This window comes from Bos mutus, chromosome 22, assembly GCF_027580195.1.
Source record: "Bos mutus isolate GX-2022 chromosome 22, NWIPB_WYAK_1.1, whole genome shotgun sequence".
Classification (NCBI taxonomy): domain Eukaryota; kingdom Metazoa; phylum Chordata; class Mammalia; order Artiodactyla; family Bovidae; genus Bos; species Bos mutus.
In genome coordinates, this window is record NC_091638.1 from 66,051,404 (window position 1) to 66,069,364 (window position 17,961).

At 50.4% G+C, this 17,961-nt stretch overlaps 1 protein-coding gene across 7 annotated transcripts in view; it reads left to right on the forward strand.

The window, feature by feature from the left end:
* The first annotated feature begins 4,113 nt into the window (after window positions 1-4,113).
* KMT5B (lysine methyltransferase 5B) overlaps window positions 4,114-17,961 on the forward strand; it is a 53,815-nt gene continuing 39,967 nt past the window's right edge. Inside the window, exon 1 of one of the 7 annotated variants that reach the window (XM_070359728.1) lies at window positions 4,114-4,430. The gene's annotated coding sequence lies outside the window, so the exon portion shown is untranslated. Of the gene's footprint in view, window positions 4,431-4,527; window positions 4,717-5,097; window positions 5,418-17,961 lie in introns of those variants that run through there. The other 6 variants (XM_070359723.1, XM_070359725.1, XM_070359727.1 and 3 more) reach the window with 6 other exon arrangements.

Consider the following 17,961-nt stretch of genomic DNA (forward strand, 5'->3'; position numbering starts at 1 on the left):
AGACACGAAACCCAGGGCACTCCTGAGCTTGAAAGGCAGGGAAGTCTGTGCACGTGTAGGGGTGGGTGGTGGAGAAACTTCCTCGACTGGCGCTTGAGCCTTGGAAACAGGAGAGTGGTTAGAAACTCGCTTACAAATCCTTTTATCCCTGTAGCAACACCAGAAGGTTAGCATTACCTTTCGTGAATTAAGCCTCTGCACCAGGGCCCCGGGCGCTGTTCTAGACGTTGAGGACAGAGCAGTGAAAAAGGCAAAGCCCCCGTCCTTAAATAACTCACAGCTGGGAAGAAAGATGCAGTCGGTAGATGCAATGAGTAAGTGAAAGATACGGACGCCAGGGGGATTCCTTGGCTCAGACGGTAAGGAACCTGTCTGCAAGGGAAACTTGGGTCCGATCCCTGGGTCAGGAAGATCCCTTTGGAGGAGGAAATGGCAACCCACTCCAGTATTCTTGCCTGGGAAATTCCATAGACAGGCTACAATCCATGGGGTCATAAAGAGCCAGACACGACAGAGCGACTAACGCACACACACAGGATGATAGATGGTGATATGTGCTAAGGAGGAAACCAACCAAACCGAACACAAAGGCCATTAAGAGAAAATAAAAGCTAGGTACTGGACCTGAGCAAGTGGGAAAGGTCTCTTTCTGGGAAATGGAATTTGGCATGCATGTGTGTTTTCAATTTTAACCTCGTTTTATGTGAAATGCCTATGAAACACCTAAGTGGCGGTGTCAGAAGTTTAGAGACGTGCAGGTGGGGATGGGAAGATGGGCATCTTTGGTACATAAGTGGTTTTGAAGCTACAGAGGGGACTCCTTGGGCAGGATCAGGACTGGCACCTTTGCGCAGGTGAGAGAACAGGCGTGTAGACAGGCTGCCTCATTGGGCCCAAATCACATGGCTGCTAGGTTGTGGAACTTAGATTCAAACCCAGGTCAGACTCATGCCATGGCCCTAATCACAGCTGCCTTGGAGTCTTGCTGCTGTTGACTTGGCCTTGGGCAGGTCACTTGACCTTTTCTTCTCTACCAAAACAGGACTGGGCAGTGGAGGGGCAAGCACGATGCACGGGGCGCTGCGATGCTCAGGCAGGTGGCTGAGGAGCCCTCAGCCACCCAGACGGATCATTGGACTCACCCTGGGTATGTCCCCACCCTCTTCCCGCCGCCCACTCTGGCACCTGCTCCCATCAAAGCGGCCCTGCCTTCCGGGCAGGGGTGGGGTCGGCAGGGGTAAAGGGAAGACAGGAGAGCAGAGTCTGAAAGCCAAGGTATCGCTTTACATTGAGAAGCCACCTGCCACCCAGACTGGTATTCTGGGCTCAGCAGGACCTGTGGGCCCTCCCTGTGGGCACAGGATCCCAGCAAGCAAATCCCTTCCAGCCAGTGGCTGCGTGAACCTGGTATTTGAAGAAGGGGCGTGGGAGAGGGATGCAGGTTTGGTGGGACCCAGGTGGGTCTCTGCAGTGCCCCCTGGGTCCTTCTGGGGGGACTGGAACAGATCCCGTGGCAGGGGTGCGGCGCCCAGGTCAGCTGCGGGCTTGGCTGGCACTCCTGGGCTTCCGGGGCTGGCCCAGGCTCCTTCCGCCAACTCAGTCTTTCTTTAGAGTTGTTAATATCTTTCCGTCTGTCCAGGACTGGTGGGGCCCCACCGCCTCTGTGGCTTAGCACCTCCACTCGGGGCATCCAGCGGCTTCACGGTGTAAATGCCGGTGGCTCCTGTCACGTGGGGGGCTGGGCAGGTGCCTGGCCACACTACTTCCTGTCCCCCACCCCCCTCCTCTGCCAGCTGGCAGGAGGCAGCCTCCAGCTGGCCACGCTCACTGTGGGGAAGTCGAATTTCCAGTCTCCCCCAAGCAAAGCTGCTCTGGGCTGTGGCCTCTGGCCAGCTCAGAGAGCTCCGGCCCACCCTGAGGGCCTCTCAGCGGAGGCTGGAAGAGCAGCCAGCAGCACAGGGGGGACGGGGAGGGGGTGAGGGGTGGAGACAGGCTCAGAAGTGGGGAGCCGGAGGGACTTGTGTCTGGGGTCACCCATCTGCCTCCCCTGCTCCCTGCAAGTCACCGCCCGGAATACTTGGGCTGGCGCTGGGCCGGAAGCGAATGGAGCCAGCGTCTTGGGAGTCTGGGGACTTGTCAGGGTCCGGATTTGGGTGTCAGCCGCAGGGGGCGCTGTCGGGATGGACTCTGGAAAGCTTCGAGTGGGGAAAACAGAGATGTTCGGGGCTGTGAAGGGCTGCCTGGGCATGGCCGGACTTGGGGCCTGGGCACCGAGACCCAGGGGAACCCACACAGGACTGTGGTGCCCCCTGGGCTTCTTCCTCCAGGGAGGAGATAGGGTGGCAACAGCAGTCTCAGTGGGGTGCGATTTGAGGATTTGGAGCCAAGCACTATGAAAATAATTGTAAAGTTTAGCCATAAATCAGAAGCTAGTGAAACATTAGTTGTGCTAGCAGAGAGGAACGTGGCAAGGCAGCTTCTGATGTCAGAGACGCCCGAAGGCTCTCAGAGTGAAAGAGCAGAACGTGCAGGGTCCTGAGCCGATAGGCTTCACCTGAGGGGTGGGGAGACTCCACACAGCCCCATCCCCGCCCAGTGGGCTTCCCCAGGAGGCAAGGTGAGGGCAGTGGGAGGAGCGCTGGTGTTTAAGGTCTAGTCCCGCCTCCACCTCTGTTAATTCCTGTCCTCAGCCAATCACTGTGCCTCAATTTCGCATCTGTGAAAGGGGATAATAAGCGCTACGTCTGCCACTCAAGGTCAAAAGGGAGAGAAAATCAAGTAAGCAGTCGTGTTGGTGGTGGTGGTTTGGTGGACCACAGACCTTGTGGTCATCGACACGGTCCACGGAAGCCGCTTTTCTGGCATGTCTACTCTGTGCCAGGCCCTGGTAATGGCAGGAAACCAAGGAAGGCCCGGGGTTCTTCCTGGAATAGAAGGACCCGCCTGTCTAGCCTGCCTCCTCTCTGTAGGACCGAGCTGGGCTCTTTACCACCTCCTCCCCCACTCCGGCCCCAGGGCGTCTGCACTTCTCGGGCTCACCTTTCTCAACCACTCCCTTTTCCTTCCATACCCACATCCACTCTTCCGGGTGGCGGAGACGTTTAAGCACCAATACCGTGCCATCTGCCGCTTGTGGCAACCTCAACTTCTTGGCCTCTGCGCTTTTTATCAGGATAAGGGCTCTGCTTCAAGCCCTGACTGTGGAGGTCGCCTCACCTCTCGATGCCTCAGTCTCCCTACGTATAAAGTGGGAAAAAACGGTCCCCACCTCCTGGGAGTCGTTGTAAACCAGACAGGGCACCAAAGCTTGAGAATGGTGCCTGGTATCCAGAAAAGGATGTTTCTCTCAGGATTGTTATTTTGCAGCCATTATCATCAATCCCGCAGGCAGAACCAGAGGGCGAGGCAGCGCGCCCGGCCCGTGGGAGCCTCTCAACAACTTCCCGACTAGCCTGAGGCCCAGGAGGGGGCCCCCATCCTTGGGTACCGGCACTGCCCAACGAGGGAGTGAATCGGCAAAACCCGTTTCTCCGAAAACCCGACGCACAGTAGGTGCTCAAGAAATGGCCGGCTGACGTTAGGAAGCTAGTGGCCGGGATGATGCAGGCTCACGTCCCGCTCCCTCCCACACCAGGCGGTGGAACTCGGGCTGCCCACACGGTCTTGAAGGGTGTTATCTGCTCCCAACGACACCCACTCCCACAACAAAGAGGCTCGCCTCCACGGGGGCCACCCAGTCTCGGCGCACCCGGGAGGCGCAGAGGGCGAGAAGCCTGCCCGTCCCCCACGGCTGACCCCCGTCCTGACTCAGAAGCGGTCCCCGGTGGGTGCTGCTACGCCAGGGACTGAGGATTGGAAGGCAGCCTCGAGAGACCCCGAGCGCAAGTAAAGACCTAAAGCCCAGGTAGCGCCCGAGGGGCGCGCGGCAACGCCGCCTCCAGCCGCGATTTAAAGGGCAGCGAGAGGCGGAGGGATCCTTTCCGACCGCTCAATACGAATCCCTCCGCTGCGAGCGAAGCGAAGCGACGACTGGCCCCGTCCTCTCGAAATTCGCTTTTTTGTTCCTCCGCCGCGGGAAGCAGCCGGCGGGGGAACTCATTTCTTTCTCGGGTTTCTCCGCCTCCCCCACCCCCACCCAACCCCCAGTCCCGTAAAAGCAACAGAGGCGGCCGAAGAAGCGCGAGCTGAAGTGGTGTCCCTCCGCCCGGCCGAGGGTACTCCTTTTCGTGTCCTTCCACCGTTCCCGGGCGGCGTCCGAGCGGCTCACCGGGGGCGGCGACGCGTCTGCGGCGCGGACGGCGAGGCTCCGGGGCTATGAGGTGAGGGCGCCCGGGCACCGGAGACGGCACGCGCGGCGCCAGGACCCAGGGCGCGGAGTCGCCAGGCCAGCGGCTGCCTCCGGGATTCCCTGAGGCCGCGCGCGAGGCGAGGTGAGGCCCGCGGCGCGGGGGCGCGGGGGGCGCGGCGCGGTGGGGGCGGGGGGCTCCGGCCGCGGCTGGGACTCATTTCCCGACAGCGGATGGAGCGGGCGGTGCTGCGGCGGGGGCCGCCATCTTGGATTTTACTCTTCCCATTTTTCTGTGGAATTTTTTTTGGTGATTAATTTTCTTGGGGGACGAGAAAGTGTCGCCGGGCATAGCGGGGGCCCCCCCCCAGCGGCGCAGCGGCGGGGCGGCGGGGCCTCCACGCGCCCCGAGGAGGAACGGGTAGCGCCCGGTGAGCAGGGGGGCGGACGCCGGCGCGGGCGTGCGGGGGGCGGCGGGGCACCGGCCGCGGGCGGCGGGCTGGGGGCGGGCCGGCAGGAGCGCGGGGGGCGCCGGGCCGGGCCGGGGTGGGGGGGCCGGAGCCGGGGCCGCGGGGGCGGTGGGGACGGCGGGGGGAGGGGCGCGGCGGCGGCGGCGAGCGGGGGGCGCGGGCCCTGCAGTGGGCGCCGCGGCCGGAAGGGAGCGGTAGCGGCCGCCGGGCAGCGCCGGGCCGGCCCGCGGCCGCACGAGGGGAGCAGCCCCGCCGCTCGCGATTGGGGGACTCTGTTTTCCCTCTTCTCCAATGGGCAGCCGTGAACGGTCTCGCCCAATCTGCTGTCTCCGCCGCGCTCAACTTTGGGTTGTTTTTGTTTGGGCTCGAGCCTCATTCCTGGTCTCCTCCCGGGCCCGTCCTCCGCCCCGCTCCGTGCCTTCTGACGGCGGCCCCGGCACCTTGGCCCGGGCTGGCCTCCCTGGCCCCTGGCTCCCCCCGCCCCCTGCGCTTCGGCCCGGTCCCCCTCGGTCTGTGGCGTCTCGGGTCCCGAGGACACGCGCTGGTCCTCCCAGAGTGACACGGTCCCCTGCATCCCCGGAGATGATGATCCGCGTCACCCCCAACTGTGAGAGTGGGGGAAACGTGAAGAAGGTGACAACTGGACCTGACTTGCTGGAACGGTATAGAAAAGCACTTGGGACCCAGAGAAAGTCACTCTTTGTCGGTTTGGGTTCCGTTGACCCGGTTTTGGAGCTCTGGCTTCCGACCCATTGAGTAGGGGAAACTTTTTTAAGAATACTGAGGAGGCGAACGTGTGTTTTTTGAAAATAAGTTTTTCAGAACTTACCAAACGAAATTCTCTCCGGCGGCGGGGGGGAAGGGGGGTGGTGGGGATCTTTATTTAGAGTAGGACGCAGAGGAATTGATTGGTTGTGATTGTGCTACTTTTCATCAGGATCTTTTTCAGGTGTAAAGCGTTTTGATATAAACTACAATGGAGCATGGCTTAATAAGATCATTAGTGGAAACAGTTGCCAGCTGAAGCTTTTTTTTCCTTCCCCTTTTGGTCTTTAATAGTAAGAACACGCCTATAACTTTTGGTGATTAATTGTCCAAGTATAAGCATTGACTTTATTTTTGGGGGCTCCAAAATCACTGCAAATGGTGATTGCAGCCATGAAATTAAAAGACGTTTACTCCTTGGAAGGAAAGTTATGACCAACCTAGATAGCATATTAAAAAGCAGAGACATTACTTTACCAACAAAGGTCCGTCTAGTCAAGGCTATGGTTTTCCACTGGTGTTGTATGGATGTGAGAGTTGGACTGTGAAGAAAGCTGAGCACCGAAGAATTGATGCTTTTGAACTGTGGTGTTGGAGAAGACTCTTAAGAGTCCTTGGACTGCAAGGAGATCCAACCAGTCCATCCTAAAGAAATTCAGTCCTGGGTGTTCATTGGAAGGACTGATGCTAAAGCTGAAACTCCAGTACTTTGGCCACCTCATGCGAAGAGTTGACTCATTGGAAAAGACCCTGATGATGCTGGGAGGGATTGTGGGCAGGAGAAGGGGACGACAGAGGATGAAATGGCTGGATGGCATCACGGACTCGATGGACGTGAGTTTGAGTGAACTCCGGGAGTTGGTGATGGACAGGGAGGCCTGGTGTGCTGCGATTCATGGGGTCACAAAGAGTCCGACAGGACTGAGCAACTGAACTGAACTGAAGCATTTTGAAGAAGGAAGGGAATATCAGTTTTGCCTGAAATCATCACAGATAATTTATACCTGTGGGGGAAATCGAAGAGTTACTTAGTATAGACACAAATTTACTTTGTAGCCAAATGTTTAGGGCCTTCACCACAGGTGTGGTCCTGTCACTGTGGGGCTCCCTAGATTCCAGGATTAAAGTCCACAAACGCTCTGATCCCAGCCCTGTGGGAACTCAGGCCCCTTTTCCAGTTTCTAATCACTCAGCATTCTCTTCAAATGTCCAAGCTCCGGCCCCAGCAGTTTCCCCTTCTGCCATCTTTTGATGTCTTGCCCAGCACTCTTGCATTCCTGACCCTGGAATGACACTCTTCAGAAGGGCCTCATGAGAGTGTGACCTTCTGGGTAACTCTTCCACACCGCACAGAGCTCTTACACACGTGCAGAGACTGAGCCCTCAGGTTAGAAGGCACACCTGTGTGTTCCCTGAGCAGTTGTTACATTGAATTTGGTTATTTACCTGCCCATCCCCTCGTCTTTTTGGTAGCTTATTGAGTTATCTTCTCTGCTCAGAGCAGGTGCTCAATAGACACTTGATGAAAAATACTAACTTATTAATAGAGCTTGGTGATTTATATGTAGTTCTTCAAAATACGTGCATTCTATTATTACAACATTGTTTTTGTCAACAAAACCACTTAGTTTGAGAGCGAAAGGAGTAATGGGCATATTTACCCTTCAAGGGGAGAAGAGAGTAGGGCTTAATTTTTTACCCATAAACTTTGAAACTAAACTCAAAGTCATTTCCAAGTGCTGTCCTGCCTGTGTTTTCATTTGTCGTCTTGTGCACGCTGAAGTGCTTCTGTTCTAACTCTCCACACCGGAAGCAAATAGCAGTGGGCAGCTTGGGGGTCTGGTGGAATATGCCTGTAAAGGAAGTGGCTGCAGGTTGTTTGTGTCTTTGAGCTTTGAGTTTTGTGGGTGGGGCATGCTGGTTTACAAGTTTTCCCTTGGGTCCTACATATCTGGGATTGAATCTGGTTTCTCTGAGTATCAGTTTGTGGCCTTGTAGGACATGAGCATGTGGCCTGATTGTGTTGCAGAGTCATTTGTGTGTGTAGCGTGGTAGCAGCTCCCTGTCCACAGGGATGCCCTTCACACGGCTTAGGAAAGCAAATCTGTTCAGACAAATGCTGTCGATTCCGTTATCCTGTGCTGCCTGCCATGGATGAGCTTTACTTTCTCTCCTCTCATAAAATCCGTCTTTGGTGGGCAGGAGTTACAGGTCTCTGTCAGCCCTGGAACACTCTAATTGCTAAGTTTTCCACACGTTGTTAAAGATGGGGACCGTGTGTCTTTGTTCCAGTGTGTATCTTAGTTCCACAGATACACTGAGGAAATAATAGAGTGTGGATAGCTGTGTCTCAGGTGGAGCTCTGTGCAGTAGAAGTTTCATGTGTAAAGATGTAACTCAGTTTTTCGGCCTGATTTTTAGTTACTTTTTATTTGGAGGGAAAATGTATTTGCTGATGTGTCTTGGTGTAGGAAATGGTTTTAATTGCAATTAAAAGCACACACTTAAGTTTACTACTGTGTAAAACTAGCCAGTGCACTTTAAATTGCAAGTATTAGGAGTTCTAACCATTAAAACACAGTGATTTGAAAAGTAACTTTTTTCTTGGATAGACTGTCAACTTTGAAATCTTAAAAAACATACTCTGAAGCTCTTAAGTATGAAATGTGAATTGAACCCTGTTGTGTCATGACCGAGCTCCACGGAACAAGCTGTACAAGGAAGGGTCCTAGTGAACAAGTCAGGAGTTCCACTGGGCTTAGGCAAGTTTCACAACTTTCTTTAAATTCTATCAACTCTACATTCCGTCCCCCCTACCCCTCCCCCCAAAAAACCCTTTACAAATCTGGTTTTACTTTAGTTCTTACTATAAGCCCCTTCCCCATAATTTGGTGTTTCCAAGAAGATTAGAAGTGTTGGTTGGGAGAAAATGGTCATGTTTAACCAATATCTTAACTCTGTATTTTTCTACTAATGTGACTAGAGTTCGTCTTTGTCCAAATCAGATTACAGAAAGTCTGAGTAACTTTTCACTTACAAATGTATCTTGTTTTATTCAACAGACACGTCCTCAAATTTTAGTCACGCACATCTTATTTAACTTGCTTTACAGGACTTTACTATTTTAAAGGTGTGGAATAGAGAGAATCCATCTGTGCAGGAAAGACTCATTATTTTGTTTTTCTAAACCCACATTAATGTCTAGTTTAAAAATAAAAACACTTTTCTTTTGATCCCCATGTTGCTCAGAGGCAGTGGATATATTGTCTTTATATAGTTGGTGATGGAAGCAGAACTGTTTGCATTAATTCTAAAATATTCTCACAGAATGGGAAAAAAAGTCACTGATTTCCATAGTCATTGATGCTCTGAATTATGTTTTGCTTCATGATTTTCCTCCCATTGGGTTGAAGGGCTCCTGGGACCGCTGGAGCACTTTGGTCGCTCACTGCCTCTGTCTCCCGTGCCAGCCAGATTGGGGGCTGGCAGCGTCTGCGTGAGACGGACGCAGACGCGAGCACTGCACGGTCTTCTCTGAGGATGTGCATAATTTCATAGTATAGCTATACAGACAGTTCCGGGGCTGGATGAAGGGCCACCGGAGTAAGAATCGATACCCGTGTTCCAGTCTGCCCCTCCTTATTTGTTTAAAGCATTGATGGGGCCAAGCCTTAGTTTCTTCATCTGTAAAACAGCTAAACGTTAACCTCTGACATCACTTGCAGTTCTAAAGTATACTCTTTTACACTTAGTCACACCCATTTTCTCACTTCTAAGAGCCAACCTAATCACTTTGCCATCTCTCCAGTTGGTTTACATAGTTCACCTGTGTATTTCACATAGTCTCGCCTCCTTGTTTTGAAATATTAAGTTGATGGTACAGCTTACAATCAGGCTTCCCTGGTGACCCAGTGGTAAAGAATCCTCCTGCAATGCAGGAGATGCAGGTTCAATTCCTGGGTCAGGAAGATCTAGACAAGGAAGTGGCAACCCGTTGCAGTGTTCTTGCCAGGAAAATCCCATGAGGAGCCTGGTGAGCCACAGTCCATGGGGTTGCAAAGAGTCAGACATGGCTAAGCGAGGACAGACGCACAGCTTACAGTCAGTCGGGTTTTAGATTTTGGAGACGGGGACCCCAGAAGTTTGATTCCTCAGGTCTGGCTGGCTCACACCTCTCTGTGGCTCCTGTTTGTCAGTTGCGTTTCTGCAGGATGTCCTGTTCTCTGTATTAGGAGAGCACACAAAGGAAAAAGCAGGTGAGAGACCTCTGTGGGTGATGCACGTGACGCCAGTCTTGAGGTAGTCCTCCCAGACTTCAGCAGGACTCTCGAGTTCTAGACCCAGGCTATCTGTTTAAGGCAGCTTGACTTCAGGAAGGCAGCTTCATTCTGAGGTTCAGCCATCTCACGTGTGGTGACAGTACCTGTCTCACCTAGCTCATAGTGTTGCCAATCTGGGGAACCCTCGGTATGTGTGTTAGGATGAAACAAACAGCTGACCTGGGCGTCTGCATAGGAGCACCAGGTCTGTAGATCTCTTGTGACGCTAGGATTGCCTCTCAGGTCTAAGGCAGAAGAGCCCTTCAGGTGAAGGTCGTTCTGCTGTTCTGCACTCCTGCTCTGCTCATCAGATTCCTGGCTTTCTCAGGCTTCCCTTTGGTTTTGCAAAGGTCCCCCCCACCCCCACCCCCCCGCTCCGTAGTTGTCTTGTGCGGTTTCCCGAAAGCTGAAACTCTCGTGTGCCCTCTAGTGTTTCCTGGATGCAGACGGTATTCCAGCACCACGAACAGTGCCTGGTGGCTCCCAGGAGTTTGTTGATAAATCCTGGATTGAGTTGATTCTCAGTCTGCAGAATGAGTCATTTTGTCTGTCTCATTTTTAACAAGGTTGAAATATCTGATACAGTTTAACCTCTGAAGAGTATTTTCAAGAAAAGCCCTTATGTTGCATGTTGTGAAGGGATATGTATTTTTGGCAAGAAAACCAACTTACTGTTAGGAAGATGGAACCCCCTCCCTCCACCCACCTGCTGAAGAGTAAAGGGGGCTGATCCTTCAGCCGGTGAGCCAGTACAAACCCGCTTCTCCCTTCCCCTCAAAAGAGACAAAAAGACACCTCATTCAGTGGAGGATTTAGACCAAGCCAGTTGCCTCAGAAAGTATTCATTTGGTGGGTGTAGATAGATGCCGGAGTGTTTTTGATCAGAAAGGTGACTGGGTCTCTATTCACGCCTTTTGGTTTCTTCTTCGTGATCATCCAGTGGGAACTCTGTCCCACGTTAGTCCCTCCTGTAGCCTACTTGTCTCGTTTATAGCTCTTACCAGAACTTAGGTTTCACGCTTGTCTCATCTCACACTGCACCCTGAGCTCTGTGAAACCAGGAGCAATGTCTGTTTTGTTTTAGGGTCTTGCTTTTCACCTATGAGGCAAAATATGTTTAAAATTTCGTTTGAGTCAGGCTTATATTGCTTTCTTGTATGGTCAAGAGTGTATATGTAGTCTTTCAACGTGGCCTTTAGTTTTTTCTCATTCTCTTAAGGCTTCCTCTTATTTGTGAAATGAGGGTGATAATAGTCGTATAAATTATTGTATTTTTTAATGTTTTACGTTACAAATTGTGTAATTTGCTATTGTATGTTTATGAATATTAAAAACCTTGTATATTTAAGGTACTGTGATAGGGATAAACAATACGACGTATATGAAGTTATTAGCACAGTTGCTGGATCATAGTGCAAGCAGCCAGGTGGCCCCTGTGGCGCTCAGCTCTCCGTTCGTGTCTGAGCGGACGCTTGCTCAGCCATGTGTTGGGCACTGGTAGGCGCTGAGCAGCACATATCCCCAAACACTATGAGGTGGGGTGCTCCTGTGCAAGGCCTGTCTGGCTCTCAAGATGCCAGTGTGTGTTTCTGGCTTCTTTTCTTTTCTCTTCACTCCGTTTTTATTTCAGTGACCGTGATAAAGCTCAGAAAGTCGTCTTTTTGGTATCATGCGTTGGTAGCGTATTACTTTGTCAAGAAGTGGCAAGTCTGTGGCTTAGACAGTGCTGACTTGCTCGCTGAGCTGCAGGCTCCTGTCGCGCTGCTGCCGCCCAGTCGCATCCAGCTCTCCGCGGCCCCAGAGACTGTGGTCTGCCAGGCTTCTGTGTCCATGGGATTCCTTCAGGCCAGAAAACTGGAGTGGGGTGCCATTTATTGCTCTATTCACAGTCACTTCTCTCCTGAGTTTCAACATCTTAGAACACTGAGTACTGCCCCTTCCTCAAATTTAGCAAATCCAGACTTTCTCATCTTTCCTGCAAATGTGTTCCTTCTCCAGTCCCTAATGCAGTTAATGGCCACCTTGCAGTGTCCCCAGCTGAAACTTGTGTCCCAACTGGAGGCCTCTGACGTGAGTCCTTTCTATCCCTCAGCACCTGCATCTGGTTTGTCACTACGTCTTGCCCAGCTTGTGTTTGAAACATGAAGCCTTTCCTCTCTCCCCGTCTGTTGCTACTCTTCGTTGCATTTACTTCTTTTAAGTGGTCTCTCCCTCTGGTCACATGCTTTTCCACTAGCGGGATACTTTCTGTGAGTAGAGTTGAGCTTATTCTCTAGTCTTTGATCTGTATAACTGGGGGGAAATGAAGTGCCTCCTTTATGGGGCATGACAGTTACATGATAAAGTTAATTTAGGAAGCGCTAGGCAATGGCACTCCACTCCAGTACTCCTGCCTGGAAAATCCCATGGATGGGGGAGCCTGGTAGGCTGCAGTCCATGGAATCGCTGAGGGTCGGACACGACTGAGCGACTTCGCTTTCACTTTTCACTTTCACGCATTGGAGAAGGAAATGGCAACCCACTCCAGTGTTCTTGCCTGGAGAATCCCAGGGAGGGGGGAGCCTGGTGGGCTGCCGTCTATGGGGTCGCACAGAGTCGGACACGACTGAAGTGACTTAGCAGCAGTAGCAGGTGAAAGGGAGGGCTTTCCTGGTGGCTCAGTGGTAAGGAATCTACCTGCCAACATAGGAGACAAGGGTTCGATCCCTGGGTTGGGAAGATCCCCTGGAGAAGAAAATGGCAACCCACTCCAGTATTCTTGCCTAGGAAATCCCATGGACAGAGGACCTGGTGGGCTGCAGTCTGTGGGGTCACAAAGAGTTGGACACAACTTAGTGACTAAACAAGAGCAAGTGAATGGAGGAACTATTGTTGTTTTAAGAAATGGAGTTATGGTAAGAAAGATGATGTTTTATCAGATACACAACAAAGTATATTTATTCTGTTGTATCAAAATCTAGAGTTCCTCTGACTGTTAAGTTAACATGTGAGATGTATTCAGTGATGTTTAATTATACATTGGTGCCGGAAGTCACCCTCCTTCTCTTCAGGAGCAGTAGGAAAAGCAGAGCTGATCTCAACTCTGTCATAAATGAGCGCCTTGCTCCTTTTCATTTTCTTGAAACTCCGTACTTTTTCTAGTGGATGAGGTGGTGTGGTGTTTCTTTTTCTTGCGGGGATTACGGTAGGACGAGGAACGGGGACTTTCTGTTTGACTCTTGGAAGTTGTGTGAGTGACACACCAGAGTGCGGTCTTCTTTGTTTCTTCCGTAGTTACACGCAAAGAGGGGGCACTTGGAGACCTTTATTGTAGTAGCGGTTTCTGCTCATCTAATCCTTGTGCCGGGCTTCTCTTCCTTTTCCTAATGAGACATTAGCGAGGGTGAGTGACTTGTCCATGGTCATGTTGCTGGAGAGTAATGAATGGAGCCAGGGTGGGCCCCGGGCGCTCTGCGCCCTCCGAGCCACAGCCCACCCCAGGGTGTGCGCTGCCCTCTGCCCAGTCTGCCATCCGGCAGACTCAGTCTCGGCCCAAGACTCGGACTCAGACCAGGATTCACGTTTTGTATTCTTCTCCCCCTTGTCTTTGCCCATAAGAATCGATGATTCTTTGTTCTACTTCCGTCAGAGCTTCTCGGGAACTGTGGACTGTACTTACAGGGTCTTGCCACTAGGTGTCATCTGTTGATAGAAGAGTGAAATGCTCTTTGGGTCCCAGAGAGGAGGGTAACAAAGGAAGCGTCCTTGATTTTGTTTATGGGCACTCCTAGGTGAGCACGTGGAGTGAATGTGGAGAAATAGGGAAGGAGATTGGGGGCAGAATTTCCCTCGGCAACCACATCAGCTAAAACCTTTATTTTAGAGATAGCTGCTGAGACAGTTGGAGACACAAATCTTTCTTGCGTAGAATCCTTTGTTGTGATACATAACTGGTGTACGTACGGTGTACGTAAATAAGGTGATTTGAAGCAGTATTTTCTGTAGTGAGGAGTTTTACATGCTCAGTTGTCGATCAGTGGCCGAATAAGTGTAAGTGTTGTAAACATCTGATTGTAGACCTACCAGTGGTGGCTCTTTTGCTGTTTAAAATGGTCTGCTAAGTGAAAAATTTAACAGTTTTAATTCTCATCTTTTGTTGTAAACATATATGAATATATAATGTTCAGTACGATGCTTCTAAGGAAGGTCTTGGTTAACTGTGCTTAAGCACAGTGCATGAGTAATTCGATGTTTAGTTGAGACACCAGTTGTATCCTCACAATCCATACAGCTGTCTGTAGCCGTGTTGATACCTGCAGTTGAAGGGGGAAATGACCTTAAAAATGTATTTTAACAACTGTTTAAAGGTGCTTAACATCTCCTGTAATGTGTTGGAATTTTATGCATTTCTGGAGTCTAACTGGAATGTATTTATGCTTTGGTTTACTTTTTCACGGTCTCCGTATTGCTTTCCTGTGTGTGCTGTAAAATACCACAGAGGTGGTGGCCTGTAACGGCAGACTCGTCTTCTTTCGCAGCTGCGGTGGGCCGGAGGCAGGGGCTGGGCGGGGCTCCCTCCAGAAGCTCTCAGAGTCTTGTTTTTGGCCTCCCCCAGTGTCTGGTGTCCGTGCGTTCCTTTGCTTGTGGCTGCCTCTCCACTCTTGTGGTCTTCTTCTCAAAGTGTATGTGGTGTCAAATCTCCCTCTGCTCTTCTCTTTTAAGATCATTTGTGATGACATTTACGGCCCACCTGGATAATCTCTTTCATCTCAAAAATCTGATTTAATCATATCTCCAAAGACTTCTTTCCTTGTAAACTAACATTCACACATTCCAGATTAAGATATGATAGCTGTCTTTGGTAACCATTTTCCAGCCTCCTTTTGAGAAGTTATTGCAACTAGTAACCTGGTTCCATCCCTGGGTTGGGAAGATACCCTGGAGAAGGGAACGGCTACCCACTCCAATGTTTTTGCCCAGAGCATCCCATGGACAGAGGAGCCTGACGGGCTACAGTCTGTGGGGTCACAAAGAGTTGAACACGACTGAGCGACTTTGACTCCACTGGCAGGATTAGTGACGCCATCTCTAGCTATCCTTTTATCCTCACGGGGTGGCTGGAGTATTATTGTGCATTGGTGGGGAACTGCTGTCTTCAGGCACCATCCTCTTGCTGGTCTGAGTGGGGCTTTGCCTCCTGAGACTGCTTGAGAAAGCTGTTGAATTGACTGAAGCAAGATGCATATGAGTTTGTACAAAAGCTGGAAGAGAAAAGCAGAAATGATACTTTTTTAGTCGCTCTTTTACAAGTGTAAAGACCCGTTCTTTGCTCTAAAGTTTAGTGCTAGATGCCCGGTGAGCACAGAATCTGCGTGACAACTCCAGATTTGGAGCAGTGCCCTGCCCTAGGTGAGGGTTTTCTGCCAAATTACGGAGAATCATCCCTGAGACTTCCAGCACTACCACTGGTGAACTCTGACAGGTCATCTGAATTCTTGAATGAGATTTGTTTTCTGGCAGTGTTTACAGGAGCAAGTTTTAAGGTTACAGGTGTGGTAGCTTTCATGGTAGTTTTCTAACAAATCGGCAATGCACAGTTACCCTGTCAGTTAGAGTCTTAATGGAGCAGTAATGATCCCAGATGCTTCTGGTGGCTTTGCGAGGCTTCAGCTGGTCTCATTGCGTGAATTATACTGGAGGATTCTGTGGAACCTCAGCTGTATGTTGGATGCAAGTGAGTTTGGAATAGCCGTTGACAAAGACTGACAGGAATTCTTTGGTACGTATGTTATAGAGTCCTGTTGTCATTTTAGACTTGAAAGAACGGATAACCTATACGTGGCAGTTAGGTTTGTGACTGGAAAGGGGAGGGGACCTGTGCCGTGTTGGGCCTTGTGATGGGTTCCAGTGATATGAAAGTGTACCTTATCTTGATCGTGCTGTGTGGGAAAGGCAGGCATCATCAAGTAATACACGAAGAAGTGAGTGCAGTTGTGATAAGCACCGTGAAGGAGAAATATTAAAGCGCGTATCAGGGCAGCCTGCTGGGCTGAGGACTGGCCGGTGGGCGCGCGACGGGCAGAGCCCGGGGTGTGCTCTTTGCTCTTCTGGGGCGCGTGTCTGTCTGCGGTTTCCTCTCTGGACAATGCCTTTTATTTGTGTTTGTCTTCTTGTGCTTATTTTAAATATAAAGCTCCTGGGAGTCTGGCATTGTGACAGTGTGAGCATCAGAGTCCACAAGCATTGAAAACTTGTAGAAGGATTTCAATGACATTTTTTCACTTCCATCTGCCTAGAAGTCTGGTTTTAATTGCTGTGAGTAAAGTTTTAGAAATTGGCTTTAACTCACATACATATGGATGATGCAGAAGGATTTTTGTGAAATCTGTTTTATTTTCCTTTTTATACTTATTCTTTATTACAAGAGTAGTATATGCTTATTTTGAAAAGTCAAACCTTTTGAAGAACATGTCATGTAACAGTTAAAAAATTGCTTGTAATCTCCTTCTCTACAAACTGCTAACTGTTGGTGTACTGAATTGTTTTCTTAGCAAATTGTAACTGAATCACTTGAAAAAGGTTTGTTCTGCTTTTTCTCAATAAAGATTTTCAAAAGCCCTCTAGCAAGCTAGAGTCTGCTTTTAAAAACATGTTAACTTTTTCATTTCAGCCACTTGGGAAATTGTTTCCTTGTCAATGGATAATTTCTCTAAGATAAACTACCTTCAGACAAGTTCAGTTGGAAACTGGTTAGAGAGTTCTTGGTGATGTTACCAGAATTGTGTCAAAATTTTTGGTACTCTTTCAGAATTGATGTTTTCATTTTTATAACAGATTTTTTAAAATCCCGATTTGTACTTAGGATACTCAATGAAACTTCCTGTGCACAAGTTTTAAGTGAAAAAGAACTGAGAGTAGAGCTCTCAAATTGGAGGCGAGCCGATGAGCTCAAAGGCACGGCAGTTTTGGTCCTTGTGAGCGCGCATAAAGGACACTCTCACAGTGGGAGTCGGGAGCCTGCTGGCATTTGCTGAGGGTCCCTCACTGGAGATAGAGTGGGCACACCGTCTATGAAGCAACTCGGTGCTTTCTTTGGAAACTTGAAATTCAAGTATTAGGGGGACCGGGCTGTTTGTTTTTTTCCAATTATAAAGAAATAGGTTCACTGTAAATGTTTTGGGGAATAGTCTTTTTGATATTAATTCTGTTCCCCCAAAACAGCCATTGCTGTCTGTTGGTGATTTGGAATTCATGATGGGGTGTGTGTGTGTGTGCTTTTTACCTTAGTGGTATTAAAATGTGGTCAAACTTTCCTCTTTAAGCACAACTCTATAAAGAATTCTTTAAATGCTTTCCTCTTTAAATGCATCTCTTGTTTTAGCAGTTTTCTGGTGCATTTTGTATCATCATGAGTCGTGTCCCCTTTTCTTTACATTTGAATTCTCCAGGTCACAATACTGGAGTGGATAGCCTTTCCCTTCTCCAGGGGCTCTTCCCAACCCAGGGATTGAACCCCGGTCTCCTGCACTGCGGAGAAGGCAATGGCACCCCACTCCAGTACTCTTGCCTGGAGAATCCCAGGGACGGGGGAGCCTGGTGGGCTTCCATCTCTGGGGTCGCACAGAGTCGGACACTACTGAAGCGACTTAGCAGCAGCAGCAGCTCCTCATTGCGGGCGGATTCTTGACCAGCTGAGCCACAAGGGAAGCCCTTTACATTTGACAGTAGAGTCTCAAGCACGGGCGGCCTTCCCCACCTGTACTGCTCCAGTGAGACCCTTCCTTGTGCTTCAGTGTCAGATAAACTCCCAGGTGCGCTTCCCTGGTGACTTGGTGGTAAAGAACCCACCTGCCAGTGCAGGAGACACAAGTTCAGTCCCTGGGTGGGGAAGATCCCCTGGAGGAGGAAACAGCAAGCCACTCCGTTATTCTTGCTGGGAAATCCCATGGATGCAGGAGCCTGAATAACGACAAGAAGAAACCCCAGGGGCGTGTAGGGGTGAGGGAAGGTGTCCCATCCCAGAGCACAGTGACAACTGCATTTCCCTAAAGCCCGGTTGTGTCACTTTTGTGACACCTATAAAAACGGGGCAAAGCCTTATACAGACACTTTGGAATTCCGTCCATCAGCATACTTGGGTGAT